At 39.8% G+C, this 5,783-nt stretch overlaps 1 long non-coding RNA gene across 1 annotated transcript in view; it reads left to right on the plus strand.

Moving 5' to 3' along the window:
* The first annotated feature begins 3,646 nt into the window (after positions 1 to 3,646).
* The window catches only part of LOC106531442 (uncharacterized), an 18,627-nt gene continuing 16,490 nt past the window's right edge, over positions 3,647 to 5,783 (plus strand). The window contains exon 1 of the long non-coding RNA XR_001311912.1: positions 3,647 to 3,659. This is a non-coding gene — a long non-coding RNA (uncharacterized LOC106531442). The remainder of the gene's footprint in view (positions 3,660 to 5,783) is intronic.

A 5,783-nucleotide genomic window follows, 5' to 3' on the forward strand; every position in this document is an offset into this window, starting at 1 on the left:
GCACCTGGTCGTGGTCGGTTTATGGTGAAATGATGTTCTTTCCACTTCTGAATTATGGCCCCAACAGTGCTCACTGGATTACGCTTTGCAACAATAAGGTTGCAAAGGTCTTGAGAGAGCTCTTTACTTTTACCCATCATCAGATGGTTCTTGTGTGATACCTGGTCATCATTTGGGACTGAACCAACTGATATTAATTTGCACTGACAAGGGGCAGGCTTGCTTTCTAATTACTGAGAGAGTTCAGCTGGTGTCTTGGCTTTCCATTCCTTTTTACACCTCTCTTTCTTCATGTGTTCAATACTTTTCCCTGTGCCATTCCACATTATTACAAGTAACTTCATTTCTGGTTTGATTTATTTGTATGTATGGATTACTTGGGTTGTTACCAACATCTGGTGAACATTTCATGTCATTAGCCCCTCTAGTAATATATTTACTGAGAAAAATGGTGACGTGTTCAATACTTATTTTACCCGCTGTATCATCCAGGGAGTTTTACCAGCCTGTGACCAAGGCCACATCTGTGGGGATCCAATGATAGGAAAAAAAAATTCTTTAGAGCAACAGCAGACTTCTTTCTCTGCTGCTTTAAAGTCTTAACTGTGCCTCTGTGTTGCGAAAAAGCCAATATTCCAGATTAGTTACCATCTCGTATGAACTTCACTCAAATGTTGCCCTCACTCATGCCGCTGGGCTGCGTTCCTAGTTAGAACCACATCCAGTTTGCGATTCAACTCCCCCAAAATTTGAGTCTGTGCGTTCACCGTACGAGAGATTCCGTCCAGGGACACAGACAGCTTCTCACATTTCCGGATCGCCGTCAGTGTCTCACTCACATTACCGTATTTTTCGGACTCCAAGCCGCCTTCTTCTTGAACTTTGAACCATGTGTCTTATAGTCCGGTGCGGCTTATATATGGATTTTTTTCTTCAGCCACCAGAGGGCTCTTTAGCCGGAGGTGTGGTAGCCATGAATGAAAGGAAGAAGAAGAAGTACCATTTTGTTTTAGCTAGTAGCAGACACGACACGACGGATTAAACTTCGACAGACACAACAAAAATTTCTCTTCAAATTCAAATACACTCATCATGGAAAAGAATAGAAGATCTTCCAATGATGCCGCTTTTAAGTTGAAGGCTAATGAAATTGCGCAACAGGAGCGAAATAGAGCCACTGTACGTAAGCCCGTCCAGGTTCCGAAAGGCTGGACTGCTACGTGAAGAGGGTACCACAGCTTCAGAGCCAGCATTACCCCGGGGGATGAAAGCTACACAGAAAGTAACGCTGAACAGACCGCTATGTGACGAAGCTTTTCTCAGCTTGTTCAACTCTGACACTGAAGAAGAGGAATTCGATGGTTTCAGTGCACCGGAGGAAGATGAATAAGACGTTTTGTTGATGTTTTGTTGGATCAGAAACTGTTAAAGAAAACTACCAAAATGAGGTCAGTTAAATGAACTGTATTCCTCTGAACTTTAATTCCTAAAGGTTTGCTTTTTATGTTTTGATGTTGAATTCACTTTTTTGACGACAATTTTGGGTGTACTGTTTTTTTATGATGGGGGGTGCAGCTTATAGTCTGGTGCTGCTTATAGTCACAAAAATATGGTATATTAAATTCATTATTTTCCTGACTCTAGAAATCATTTCTGATCACGCAGGGATCAAACAAACATGTCCTTCACACATGCAGGAAGTAATTTTAATGAAGGTGTGTCAGGGGAGGTGTCTCACCTGCGTTAGTTGGGATGTACAAAAGAAATGTGCGTGGATTCAGGTGTACACATGGTTTGATACATCTGGATTTTTTTGTGCGTACACCAATTTCTGGATTTGACCGTATGCCACGTTTCAGTAAGAAATCCACGCAAGTCTTTGTACATGAGGACCCTGGTCCAGGTCCACCTTCTTCTGGAAAAGAGACAAAAAGAAAAAAACATGTTATTGATAGAAATAATTACAATAAACATGTAGAGAAGAGAGACTAAAGACAACAGCAGAGTGAAGAAATGTGCTCAGTTTGTGCTCCAGCAGTCTAAGTCTATATCAGCAGAAATGAAGAATAATTCAGGAAACCTAAGTCTAACTATAGAATTAATCAAAGAAGAAAGCCTTCAGTCTAATCTTAAAAGTAGACAGAGTGTCAGCCTCACAGACAGAAACTGGAAGTTGGTTCCACAAGAGAGGAACTTGATAACTGAAAGCTCTGCCTCCCATTCTACTTTTAGAAACTCGAGGAACCACAAGTAAACAAGAAAGGGGACAAAAACAAAACAAAACAAAACAAAACAAAACAAAAAAACATAAAAGCAAAAAGCAAAAAACAACAACAACAACAACAACAACAACAACAACGATTACCAGTTTCATAACGTTGGACTTAATAGGTTGATATTTCTGTGCAGCTTTTGGCGAGAATATTAAACATCAGCTGGTGAGTAAAGCAGACCACATGAGGCTGTCAAAGGGAGGAGGAAGCTTCAAACTCAACATTCCCTCAAGCTCTGAGACATAAAAAAATTCAAGCTGCAGTTTTTTTTAAATTATCCGCAAGATTTTCTTTATTCATGATGTTGAATAAATTTATTGGTCATTTACTTACTGATTCTAAAAGCACAACACCATTTTATAGTTTTCCTTATTAAGTACTAGTTTCTAACTATTGTTATGCCTTGATTAAAATAGTTTTAGCTACATGCCTGGAGCACCATAACAACACATAGATACCATTGAATTAAACATTAGGAAAGTTTATGCTGTCTGAGTATCTGGTTTCAGCCGCAGTGATGTGGTGGGCAGAACCGGATGCTGAAGACAATGATAAAACTTGTTGTATTTCCGGATGTCTGTCTGGACGCTGCTGATGCTCTAGCTTGAAGCATTAAAATAACCATTCAGATCCAGTCCTGGGTGGTTGTGTCATGGTCTATTCTCTTCACATTTTAATCAGTTCAACATTCATGTGGTTTATGCCTGGTTTAGACATGATTTCAGTAAAAGAACACTAAATTTCTCACAATGTAAATGAGGAAATTTTATGTAATTTGTGACAATCCACGTGATATGTATGGACATTTGTGTCAAATGTGAACTTATCTTGGGATTTTCACAGTTTCATCTTGACATTTCTCAGAATATTCTTGAACATGAAATCTGATGCAGTGACTGGTCCATGCTGGGTGTTTTGTAACAACTTCATCCAGGATCAGCTTTGTGGCACAGCAAGGTGTCACAAATCAGCTCTAAGACTGACACTTAAAGGTGCAATGTTATGTGTTTCTAAGGCATATATTTAAATTCTATACCATCATAAAGTAACTATGTCACCTTCAGTTGTTATTAAAATGTTTATCTAAATAGAAAATAAACTTGACTTCTCATCATGTCCATCTCTAAACGCCTTGAAATCTGCCTCTTTCTCTTTAAGAACCTCCTTCCGATCCTGTCCCGCCCATTTCAGCATGTCATCACAGCCGCTTCCATTGAGGTATATTTACTAGAGGGGTTATCATGTGACTTTGGGTATGCTAAACACGACTCCATCTTGACACAGTCATTCAACCACTGAACACAGACCCGCAATGCCGTGTCACTGAGCAGTGTTCGGGTGCAGCAATAGTAGTGGAAAATGTTCGGACCTCATAACATTTCATCGGTGAGTTTTTTGTCTTTTAAATAAGAAGGCTATGTTTAGCATTGTGTTTATGTTCAGATTTAGCACTGACAAGAAATAGATCAAAATCAATTGTGAACTACATGAAATCTCCCACTGCTTGAGGGTGAAATTAAAATTTTGGTTGTGTTTTTATATTTCTGTTGAGTCAAGGTGTGCCATTACAGTTTTTATTGATTGGTTTGACGCAACCGTCAACTCAAAAACCACATTTTCAAAACAGTTAACACAGAGGCCTAAACATTGACACAGTGGTCAAAATGACACATTTTATTTGCAAAAGGCAATAACTGTGTCAAAACATTTAAAATATGGAACAAAAGCAAATTTTGCCTTCAAACAACTCAACTTTGACACAATGTATGAGCACCTCCAAACAATCAGTACACAATAGGCAACAAAATACAAAATACAGCACTCGTGTGAATCAGTGCACCATTGCTTGTCATTGTAGCCTATGACTGTATGTAGCTTAAATACCAGTGCTGTTTGTAGTCAAATTTGCCCTCTTGCAAAAACGCATTCAGAAGCAGATGGTTTGATGCAAATTTTATTGATTGCATTTTTTTTTCAGACTGTGCTTGACAAATGAAATATTCCAACAGAGAATGCATGGAAATAAAAAAAAAATCCTTTACTGTGTGAGAAATTATGTAAATAAAAAACAGTCTTTTCCAGTAAAGATCAAAAATCTATGGTAGGCCTATACGATGAGTATAAGAGATAGCCACAAGTGATACTCATATGTCTCTTCTAGTCTCTTCTTTTTTGAAGAATGGGCCACATGGCCTCATCCACATCACATTCAATATTATTTGCCAGAACCATGTTGACAACGGCTGCCTCCTGCTCAGCACCCTCTACCACCACCGACTGGTAGCCTTAAAGAATACATGAAATGTGGAAAAAAATTATGTGAAGTACTGTACAGGTATATCACTGCAGATATTTCTGTATATATTGTATAGCAACATTACCTGTTCTCCTGTTGAAAAACTCTAACAATGGATGCAATAGTGTTTCTGTTTAGAACAGGTTGGACTCTTTGTCCAGCCTCTCTAAAATGAAAGGCCATGACTTACAACATGCTCAATCACAGTTGTCCGAATTTCAACTGTAACCTGCCCTTCCAACTATACATCCACCTCGCACACAGACTCCTCTTCCTCTGACCCCTCTACCTCTTACTCTCACTCTACCTCTCGTCTGCCTTAGACCTCCTCGATCCATGCTTGCAAAGAACAACACAGGCCTGCAGACTGACTGCAAATTGAAAAATTCTGTGAAGAAGTGTCAAACTGGTGCTTTCAGTATTTCTTACTGACAGCTAAAAGGGAGTTTGGACTTCTTGAATGACATCTGCGTTAACTGTTTTGCAAAAGGGTGGAAAACTGTATCAATCCAATGAGAATGGATTAACACATTGCAAGAGGTGTCTTCTGCTCTGCTGAGATCAAGGCCGGATTAACCATTTGGGCAATTGGGCAATTGCCCAGGGGCCCACGCCCTGGGTGGTGAAGGCATGGACACAACGGATGCAGGATTTGCATGGACATGTCTCCCCGCACTTCCTGCATCTGCGCTCTCTGTCCCCGCACTTTTCTCAGCCGTAACAGCTGTTTTATCCATTATTAACATGTGGTAATGCGTTTTTCTGAGCCGTCTTTGAACGCACCATAAGCGTGCGCAAGCTACTCCTGCAGATGAGATGACTGATAGGAGCTGCTGTGCTGAGTATAGCCTCCCGTGTAAAGAGCAACTAAAACTTGGCACAGTTTTTACCAAACAAACCACGTAAGTTGAGTCATGCTGTTGGAGGCAGATAATGTTAGCTAAATGATGAGTTCCACATTATATAATGTTTAGCTAGTTAACATGATTAGTTGTTGTTACCTGTTACATCCCTTGCCAAGCTAAACCCAGTCGTCTTTCATTTCTGTGCAGAAGTTGTGCTGGCTGCTTTCCACATATTTAAAATAAATCTTCATTACCACAGTTACAAAGAACAAGGTCAGGGAGAAGACAGACCAGATACAGCAGCAGGGATCATAATGCAGACTTTCCTCAGGTAAGGAGAACTGATGACTATTATTCTTGAAGTGGAAC

Source organism: Austrofundulus limnaeus, unplaced genomic scaffold (assembly GCF_001266775.1).
Source record: "Austrofundulus limnaeus strain Quisiro unplaced genomic scaffold, Austrofundulus_limnaeus-1.0 Scaffold634, whole genome shotgun sequence".
Classification (NCBI taxonomy): Eukaryota; Metazoa; Chordata; class Actinopteri; order Cyprinodontiformes; family Rivulidae; genus Austrofundulus; species Austrofundulus limnaeus.